The sequence below is a fragment of the Peromyscus eremicus genome, unplaced genomic scaffold, assembly GCF_949786415.1.
Source record: "Peromyscus eremicus unplaced genomic scaffold, PerEre_H2_v1 PerEre#2#chrX_unloc_4, whole genome shotgun sequence".
NCBI lineage: Eukaryota > Metazoa > Chordata > Mammalia > Rodentia > Cricetidae > Peromyscus > Peromyscus eremicus.
In genome coordinates this window covers 986,254-997,038 of record NW_026734291.1, presented here as the reverse complement: position 1 = coordinate 997,038, position 10,785 = coordinate 986,254, and the positions used below count along the sequence as shown (strand labels likewise).

The window sequence follows — 10,785 nt, the reverse complement described above, 5'->3', positions numbered from 1 at the left end:
CTCAAAGTTAAGAGTATTGTAGCCAGGCCTGTTAGAGATTAGGACAATAGAATACACATTTGTTCACCAGGATTGTCCAGAATTTTGGCTGCAACCAAACAATTACAAAGGAGCCACCCCTGATTTACAACAAGCCACCAGGCCTAATACTGTGTCAAAGAATGGGACTCTAACAAACTGCTCATTGAGGAGTTACAGGGTCATAACCAACCTTAAGTCCTCGCATGCCAAAAAATTCCACTTTTCTTTTTAAGATAAACCAAGGTCTGCCATATGGGTAATATGACACCAGGTTACAACTATTTGAAAAGTAAAACACTAGCAGTTCAGTGGTGGTAAATGACTTTACCCAGCACTCACTCAAGAGGCAGAGTCAGGTTCATCTCTGTGAGTTTGGGGCCAGCCTGGTCTGAAGAGTTATGTCCAGGACAGGCTCCAAAGCTACACAGTGAAATCCTGTCTCAATGAAAAAAAAAAGTGAAAGAAAGAAAAGTAGAACACTCTTACATTTCTTTAGGCCTTCAGGCAGGGATTAGGAAAATTCTTGGGAGAGCTAGTAACAGCCTGGGGCCTAGGCCTTGGGAGCTTTCCCTAAAGGCATAACATATTGACAATAAAACAGAGCTCCTTCCCTAAAACCAGGAATATGCTTTGAAGAGCAGGCAATGGTCTTGAATCAGGGCCTTTGTGGTGGGGTTGCTTCAGATCCCAAGAATCCAACTCTTTCACCAAATATGGCTATGGTTATCCATCCACAGATCACTGTGGGCTTAGTCAGTAATATGCTTGAGATACCCTTTTTTCCCTTGTGCAGCATGGTTTGATTAGCCTCCTCTCTGAGTCTATCCTGTTGTATGATACTTTCTGCTGACTTCCTAGAAGTTCCCCATTTCCTTCCATTCTGCCCCTAGAAGTAGTATAAAGGTGCTATTCTTCTTAAGAAGCATAGTTGACATAAGACATACATTGTGCAAGACCTCCCCACCCCAGCCTTTATCTTTTCTACCTTATATTTTGCTTTTTTTCTCATCCCTTGTGATCTTCACCTCAGGACCCTGTCAGTGAAGAATGTCCTGATGTTTCACATCACTGGGTACTTAAGTAATAATTTTGTAAATGTCTTTACTGTGTAGGTTTCCCATGTGTACAAGGGGGTAGACTTGCAGTCTTCTGTCCCTATTTAAGTTGTTCAGTGTGCAACCTGGAGCCTGAACCTCTATGTCACAAGGTTGATAGACTATGTGGAATGCAAAATTTAATCACAGCAGGATAAAAGCAAGTTAGAACAAAAAATGGAACACCAAAGGTGATTTTGTGGTAGGTAGAACCTGAGAATGTTGTCTTTTGAAAGAATGTGGATGATATCAGGACTTTAGGGGGCAAAAATCATAGAAAGTTTCACAGAGAATTTTACTGACCTGTCTTGATGACCAGGAAGATACAAATGTTAAGAATAATAGCAGAAAGTGGAGATTGAGAGTATAGAATTTCAGTAGGAAATAGACTCAATAAAAATTAAGCAGCCAGAAAGTGATGGCCCATGCCTTTAGTGCTTGGGAGGCAGACGTAGGTGGATCTCTGTGAGTTTGAGGCCAGCCTGGGCTAGAGAGTGAGTTCCAGGATAGGCTCAGAAGCGACACAGAGAAAGTCTGTCTAAAAAAAAAATAAAAAACCCATAAATTATTAAGCCTGGCTGTGGTGTTGCACACCTTTAATTCTAGCACTTATGAGGCAGAACCAGGTGGATCTCTGTGAGTTTGAGGTCAGCCTGGGCTACATGGTGAGCTCCAAAAAAACAAAAAAATGAATGAATGAATGAATGAATGAATGAATAAACAAATAAACAAACAAATAAATAAATAAATAAATAAATAAATAAATAAAATAAGCTAGAGGTCATTTGTATGATATTCTGACTACAAAATTTTATTTGGCTTTAAGTCATGGAAGGATTAAACAAGGTAATTCCTACTCCTAGAAAGCAACTTCATACAAAACCTGTTGCACCTGTGGTCCAAGCATGTCAGTGTCCATCTGAATTAAGAAGTCAAGCTTTGCAGGATCACCCATCATCTACTGGTCCTGGAAACAAGAAAGAATCAATATTTAACATCATGGATTCTTAGTCTGGGGTTCAGTTCAGCATTGTTGCAGAATTCTATGTTTAAGAGTCAGAAACCCATTGAGGAGACTGTGAGAGTCCATCGCATGAAGTTGTGAGGATGAAGCCAAGTGTTGCTGGTTTTTGTTTTTTAACTCTTTACTCTTTTGGGGGCCTGCCACTCAGCTCTCAAATAAATCACACAAATGGAGGCTTATTCTTTTTTTATCAGTGCCTGGCCTTAGTTTGGCTTGTATGTAGGCAGCTTTTCCTTACTTAAGTTCTCTCATGTACCTTACACCTCTGGGCTTTTATCTTTCTCTATTCTGTATATCTTTCTTTACTTTTTACTCCATGGTTTGCTGTGTAGCAGGGTGGCTACCCCCTGGTGTCCTCTCTTTTTCTTGCTCCTTCCTTTTTTTTCAGTTTTCTCTTCCAATTTGTTCTCTGCCAGACAGCCCTGCCTAACCTCATATATAAAAATATTTTGTATATGTGAATCATGTAATAAAGGTTCTTACCAACACAAGTATCTTCACAGATGCAAACCAACTCTTAATAAAATGGAATAAGATGAGTGTGAACAATGATAAAACCTTAATATTTCTTTCTTCTTTACAACTGAACCAAATTGTAAAATTAATTCATACAGATATAAAGATTAAACAGTGTATTACATGTGATAATGTTTTTACATGTCCCATTATTTTTGCAGTCATGAACAAAATCAAACTGGAAAGAAACATACTATATACACTAAATGTGTTAAAGATCTTTCATATCCCAGTAGTCTTCAAATGTATGAAAAAGAACATACTGGAGAGAAACCCTATGAATATAATCAATGTGGTAAAGCTTTTGAATTTCAAAGCCATCTTCAAGAACATAAAAGAAAGCATACTGGAGAGAAGCCCTATGAAGGAAATCATGGTGGTAAAGCCTTTTCTTGTCAAAGTAGTCTTCAAATGCATAAAAAAAACTCATTTTGGAGAGAAAGCCTGTGAATGTAATCCGTGTAGTAAAGCCTTTACACAATTCAGTAGTCTTCAAAAGCATACAAGAACCCATTCTGGAGAGAAACCTGTAGCTAGAGTTTTCCTGACTGGCCCACAGTCAGGGCAAATCTCTCTCACCTGCCAGTCCCACAGCCACTCAGACCCGACCAAGTAAACAAAGAGACTTATATTGCTTACCAACTGTATGGCCGTGGCAGGCTTCTTGCTAACTGTTCTTATAGCTTAAATTAATTCATTTCCATAAATCTATCCCTTGCCACATGGCTCGTGGCTTACGAGGATCTTCACATGCAGCTTGTCATGGTGGCGGCTGGCAGTGTCTCTCTGACTCAGCCTTCCACTTCCCAGCTTTATTCTCCTCCTTGTCCCGCCTACACTTTCTGCCTAGCCAATGGCCAATCAGTGTTTTATTTATTGACTAATTAGCAACACATTTGCCATACAGAACATCCCACAGCACTTCCCCCCCTTTTTTTTTCAAAAGGAAGATTTTAACCTTAACAAAGTAAAATTACATACAATTTGGGAATTTGGGTGTAGCTTCTCTTACTACTTCCTGCTGGAGGGGGGCGCTGTATCTTATGGGGAAACAAAGAAAATTTTAGGATTATGGAGTAGTCCATGAGGCTGTATTGTCTGAGCCAGATGCCTTCAAACCATTCTGGATGTTGGATCATCTGGGTCATGGTGTCATCGGAGAACTTTCAGGGGGTCTTGGCTGGTCAAACCTGATGTATCTTAATCTGGAATAAATCCATAGCCTCTGGCTTTCTGTGGGAACAAAAGCAGAGTCTCCTTTCCAAAGTAACATATCCTTATATCCAAATTTTGAAGTCAAGGTATCTTTAAAGTATACATATTGGTTTAACTCAGCTTCCTTTACAATCAAATATTTCTCTGCAGTTAAGAATCCCAAAGACAACACAATCCAGATTCTCTGTGTAATATCCATTTTTACGTGGCTTATTTTTTATACTACCTTTACTGTCTCTTTAATGACTTTATTTTTTAAAACTATGTATTTGTTTCTATAACTCTATATATCACCTTTTTTGTCTCTTTCAAGCCTACGTATCTTTTACACACATTGTAAACTATTACATCTGAATCTGTCTTATTGTGAATCTATTGCCTTAAACTGCAGCAGCTGTGGCTGCTGGCTCCACCCACCTCAGCTTCCCAACATGGCTACGTTTACCACCAGCTCTGGGAGCTATCGTGGGTCTATGCTTTTATCCAAGCAGCATGTAGTCCAGAAACCTCTTTTTTTTTTGTTTTGTGCTAGCAAAGGCTAAATCCACCACCACGCAGCTTAATGTGCCACTTGCAGAGGCCTCATTCTCACCATACTGCAGGTCGAGCACACAAGCTAGGAACCCACAAGTAGCTCAAACCTGCAGCTGCCGCTCATTTGAGAGAGTCAATTAGGAAGCTGTTTTTAGCTCCGTTTTAGAATCTTTTTTCTCAGTTTTTAGGTGGAAACTCTTGCCCCACGTTGGGCGCCTTTTGTAGCTAGAGTTTTCCTGACTGGCCCACAGTCAGGGCAAATCTCTCTCACCTGCCAGTCCCACAGCCACTCAAACCCGACCAAGTAAACACAGAGACTTATATTGGTTACAAACTGTATGGCCGTGGCAGGCTTCTTGCTAACTGTTCTTATAGCTTAAATTAATTCATTTCCATAAATCTATCCCTTGCCACATGGCTCGTGGCTTACCAGGATCTTCACATGCAGCTTGTCATGGTGGCGGCTGGCAGTGTCTCTCTGACTCAGCCTTCCACTTCCCAGCTTTATTCTCCTCCTTGTCCCGCCTACACTTTCTGCCTAGCCAATGGCCAATCAGTGTTTTATTTATTAACTAATTAGCAACACATTTGCCATACAGAACATCCCACAGCAGAAACCCTATGAATGTAATTTGTGTGGTAAAGCCTTTGCACAATTCAGTTATCTTCAAAGGCATACAGGAACCCATTCTGGAGAGAAACCCTATGAATGTAAAGAATGTGGTAAAGCCTTTGCATATCACAATCATCTTCAGAGGCCTAAAAGAACACATACTGGAGAGAAACCCTATGGATGTAATCAGTGTGGTAAAGCCTTTACAAGTCATAACCATCTTAATAGCCATAAAAGAACACATAGTGGAGAGAAACCATATGTTTGCAATCAGTGTGGTAAGGCCTTTGCCCTTCACAGTCATCTTCAAAGGCATAAAAGGTTATCTCCTGGAGATAAACCATATGAATGTAATCAGTGTGGTAAAACCTTTGCATGTCACAAAGTTTTTCAAACACATAAAAGAAAACATACTGGAGAGAATCACTATGAATGTGATCAGTGTGGTAAAGCCTTTGGACGTCAAAGTCATCTTAAAGAACATAAAAGAAAGCATACTGGAAAGAAACCCTATGAATGTAATCACTGTGGTAAAGCCATTTCATGGCACAGTACTTTTCAAATGCATAAAAGAACCCATACTGGAGAGAAACCCTATGAATGTATTCAGTGTGTCTTTGTAAGTCACAATCGTCTTCAAATACATACAAGAACACATACTGGAAAGAAACCCGATGAATATAATCAGTGTGGTAAAACCTTTGCACATCACAGATATCTTCAAAGGCATAAAAGAACACATACTAGAGACAAACCCTATTAATGTAATTAGTGTGGTAAAGCCTTGGCATGTCATTACAATCTGCAAATACATAAAAGAACACATACTGGAGAGAAAACATATGAATGTAAATAGTGTGGTAGAACCTGTGCACAACTCAATTGTCTTCAATATGAAATTTCAATATGCACCTATATGAAAAAGTTACGGAGCCCATCTGCTTATAAAGTATTTGTGAAGACTTTTGGCAACACACATATAATCAGTTACAGAAGAGTATGTCTTCAATAGAGAAGTATTTGACAGTGTCAATAAACGTTCAGTCATTATGGTGTCTGCTTTTATATTGTTTACAGCAAAACATTCATGGAAAAATTATGATTTTATGAAGCCTTTTGTATAGGTAAATGAGGCAGCCACTTAAACAAACACTGACCCTGAAAATAGGGCCAGTGAATGACACACCTTTTGGCCCTGAAATCAGAGTGAAAAACATCCTGACATTGAAATCAGAGTCAAAGAAACACACTTTGTTCCTGAATCCAGAACCAGTTATAACAAATTGAGTTGTAGCTGAGAAGAAACGGACATCTCTGTTAGAAATTCTAATAAAACAGAAGAGAAAATGAATTGACAGCTCTGCTGAGAAACTCCCTCAGGTGAGTGGAGAACAGCAGCAATGGACATCTCTCTTGGGAAACTCTCAGCAGTGTGGAGCTGAGTACAACTGTAAGGGCTCCCTGTTGGAGATGAGCAGGATTAATACCTTTTGCATGGAGACTATTTTCCACTGAAGCACAGCATCAAGTGTAGTCTGACTTCTCAATATTCAGGTTACCTTTTCCCTCACAATAGGAGGTATCCAGGATATCTTCACTTCATAGCTCTAGTTAATGGCTGACTTCTGAGAGTTAGGGTATCTTTCTTTTCAGAAGTGTAAAAACTTGCACTATTTTTTATTTTTATTTTTTTTTATTTTTCAAGACAGCGTTTCTGTTTAGCTTTGGAACTTGAACTACAGATTTAAATGATAATGTAACCATTTTAGATATTGTCGTTCCCTTAAATTTCATTAAATAACTAATTCAGGTATAAAAATTTGTGTATTTGTATTATTTCCCTTTCTGTTGTGATATAATGTCCAGATTGACTTATAAACCAGTATAATTTGGTCATTAGTTTCAATGGGATCCAGTATCAGCATGAAAGTGTATGACAGTAATTGTCAGACATGGCAGCTAAAGCAGGAGGCTATGAACTCACATCCTTAAACTGCAGCTTGAAGCAGAGAATGGGACCTAGAAATGATGTGTGGATATAATTTCTTAAAGCCTAACCACACTCACATGTTTACTCCAGCAGGGCAGCATTTTCTAAAAAAAATTGAAATGTTACCACCACATTAGAAGGATTGATTCCTTTGGCTTCAAGCCTACATGCTAGATTTTTGTTACATAGGACGATTCATGATAAAGAAAACTTTGAAAGCCGTTAGATGCTTCAACACCTGTTATAGTAATTAATGCTTACAAGAGAAAAAAAAACCTCTTCATTTAAAATTGTTTCTTTAAACAGTTGTTGTACCTGTAATTATGTGAAGTGTCTGTGTTTGTTTGGGTATGTGATCCTGAAAATGTTAGATCATTGGATCTTGGAGATGAATCACAGGAAGTTGTCAAAAATCAGACCTTTGTCCTGGGAATGAACATTTCTTAACTGTCCAGTCCTATCTCTAGTGCTATCAATTTTTAAAGTCTATTTATATCTTTTTGAAGTGTGGAAATGAGGACAAACTCATACAAGAGAAAAACCCTATTCATGTAAACAATTTGGTAAAGATGTCACAGTTTTCTTCAGCTTCAAGAAAAAAAAAGTCATGTTTCATTTATTTTTCATCACACAGTTGAAGGAAATATATTAGTTACCATGTTCACTTAGGACTAATGGTGGAGATCACTGCATTGTGATTTCTATTTTAAAACTTTGGAGGTTGATACTAAAGTGTGCTATAAGTGTGAAAAGTATATTTAGTGATGTTTATTTTGTTGCCTTTGTATTTCTCCTATGCCTTTTTTTTCATTTTCTATTGTACATTTCTTAGTGATAGGTATTTTTCTGCTGTAATGTATAGAATGGTATACCCATAACCTAAGTGGTCCACTGTTTACTTAATTATCAAGCAGTGTGTGATCATACTTTTCAAGTAAGGTTGTCTGTAAAATGGTGGTGGGTTTTTGTTGTTGGCTTTGTTTTTCATATGTTCACAAATTCCCTTGAGATATGTGCTTGTAATTCTGTTTTGCTTGAATGTGAGTAATGATTCAGGGATACATTTGAACTCATGATCCTTATGTGTCCACCTTCTGAGTACAAGTCCAAAGCTAGATGATGTACTCCCATCATGTATGCTTTTTTCAACCCAATTTAACAATGCTAATGTTAAAAAGCTTAATGGAAGAGAATATAAGAAACATTAAATACCTCATTTGTGTATTCAAAGCAATATTTTCATGTATCTCATAAAGATGTAATAAAGTAGGATAATCAGCAATCCACCATGCACCTCATACCATAGTTTGCTATGTTGCATATGAATATTTATATAATTTGATGTTTCATGATTGTCCCATCCACATGAGTTAACCATTTGGCATTTCGTCTTCAAGTACTTCCTTCATGAGAATTATCCAGAGATGCCAGGTAATGTAATATCACTAAGATTTCTCTTGTATGAAACATTTAATGGCATGTGAAATGATTATGGGTCGTAGGCTCATGGCAGATATGTGAAGACCAGAAGACGGCTTTGTGGTCCTCTTAATAGGGTGATCATAGTCTAGTTTCTAGCACTGCACATCAAAGACTTTACCAATGAGCCATCTCACAGGTGCTCAAATAAGATTTTTAGAAATAATTCAACATTAAATTATTGTCATATTTTCAGATTGTCAACTTAATTTCATAGAGGGATAGAAGAACAAAGAACAATTTGAATAATAAATCTTCTTTGCATATTAAAATATTTTTGCGACCATATATTTTTCAAAATTTATCATGGGGACTAAGCACTTGTTTATAACATTATCTCAGAACCACAATTGAATGCCAGAGGACTGTCTCAATTTGTAAAACTGTTTCTGCTAAGCCTGAGGACGTGAGTTCTACCTCTGGGTGATCCATACTACTCCTAGAACTTTTTTTTCTTATTTCTATACTTGGGCATTGACATATGCACACTCCTACATCAGGACATATATAAATTATTTTTAAACCTGAATAAGTCTCATTAAGGTCATTTGCAACTAAATGGCTCCATAAGTTTCATCACTAGATCTCACATAGGGGAAGTAGATATAAGACAAATGTAAGTTGTCCTCTCAGTGCTACATACATTTCCTCGCACAGGTGTACACAAACAAATGCAGTTCAAACATTTTTAAGTGGATGAAAATGCCAGTAAAGAAAATAACCCAATTATTGAGAACATATAAAATGATTTGCCCATTTAAATTATAGAATTTAAAAAATAATTCTGTTCTTCAAAACATTTATTGTTCTTTTTTAAATATGTGTTATCCTTTCACTTTCTGATTCCATTGTAGGTCACTTAGAAACCCATATTTCTGGACTTAGAGGTACATGGATGTAATTCCAGCCCAGGGAGAGTATGTTGGGCCAATCTCTGTGAGTTTGAGGCCAGCTTGCTCCTCATGGTAATTTCAAGGACAGCGTATTTGGACACATCCTGGCTCAAAAATAAAAATTCCAAAAGAAAAAGCATATCTCAAATTATGGATTTTTCATAATATAATCAGGCTGGACTGTGACAGGTTTCAACAAAAGCTTTTTTTATCTTTACTCACATCAAGAGAAATGTGTTAACAATGAAAAAAACAATATAGAGAGTCCATTCATAGAGGTGTGGAAACCCATTGAATCCTTTGACAACCAGCTAGAGGGGACTTCCTTCACCTTCAAATCACAGGAGACAGAAAGAGCAGTAGGACATCTTCATCACCACAGTTATGACATATTTGTGACCTGAAGAGTTGGCTCAGTAGTACTGGTCCTATTGGGTACCCAAGTTTGATTCTGAGAACCTACATCAGATTTGTCACATCTACCTGTATTTCCATGGACTTGAGTGCATTCACCTTGCCTCTTAGAAAACCAGATATGCAAATGGTAAAAAGACAGATATGTATGTGATTCCATATTGTAAGAAAGTCTTTATTTATGCGCCTGTTATCTTAGAAAAGAGTGAAATTTAATTTAAGTGCATAAGTTTTGCAAGTTAGTATACCATGTTCATACTAGGTAACAATGATGACCAGAATATGGTGTCTGATGCCCTGTGACTGGAGGTATTGTCAGTTGTCAGCTGTCTTGTGAGTGCAGCGAATGAGAGTCAGGCCGGGTGTATGAACAGGTAGTGTTCTCAGTGCTGAGCCATCTATCCAAGCCAATGAACATGCCATTAATATAGTAAGGTGTGGATGGCTGATCTATATTTATCTTTACCTCAGCCCAGGTTACTCAGAAGACATATAAGATTGATAGCACCCAAAACTACTTAAGACTTGGTGCTCCAAGAATTTGTTTTTACTCTTTCTCAAATGATATTTTATTGGTTGAGGAGCAGAGTACACAGACATTTCAATTCTTGAAACATACTCAAACTCTTAAGAGTCATACATTGTGTTCATGTATCCAAAAGAGCCATGTGTTGTTTTTCTTTGAACTTATTCTAGTGATGGTCCATCCTAAACTTGGCAAGTTTTCCCTAAGCCTTTACACAACAATCAAATGCTTGCAATTATCAATTCCATTGACTCAGTTTTATGCCACATAGAGTTCAAATTCAAAATTTCTCATAGCACATTTTCACAAATGGTAGAAAAATGGACAGCATGAACAGAGACAGTTCTGACGAGGCAAGGACCAAGGAGTGGGTTTTTAGGAAACATTTCTACTAGAAATATGAGAGCAGCGGGGCGGTGGTGGCACATGCCTTTAATCCCAGCACTTGGGAGGCAGAGCCAGGCAG

At 37.8% G+C, this 10,785-nt stretch overlaps 1 protein-coding gene across 1 annotated transcript in view; it reads right to left on the bottom strand.

Moving 5' to 3' along the window:
* Positions 1-1,939: 1,939 nt before the first annotated feature.
* LOC131901169 (zinc finger protein 120-like) overlaps positions 1,940-10,785 on the bottom strand; it is a 111,168-nt gene continuing 102,322 nt past the window's right edge. Inside the window, exon 6 of the transcript XR_009376417.1 lies at positions 1,940-2,082. The gene's annotated coding sequence lies outside the window, so the exon portion shown is untranslated. The remainder of the gene's footprint in view (positions 2,083-10,785) is intronic.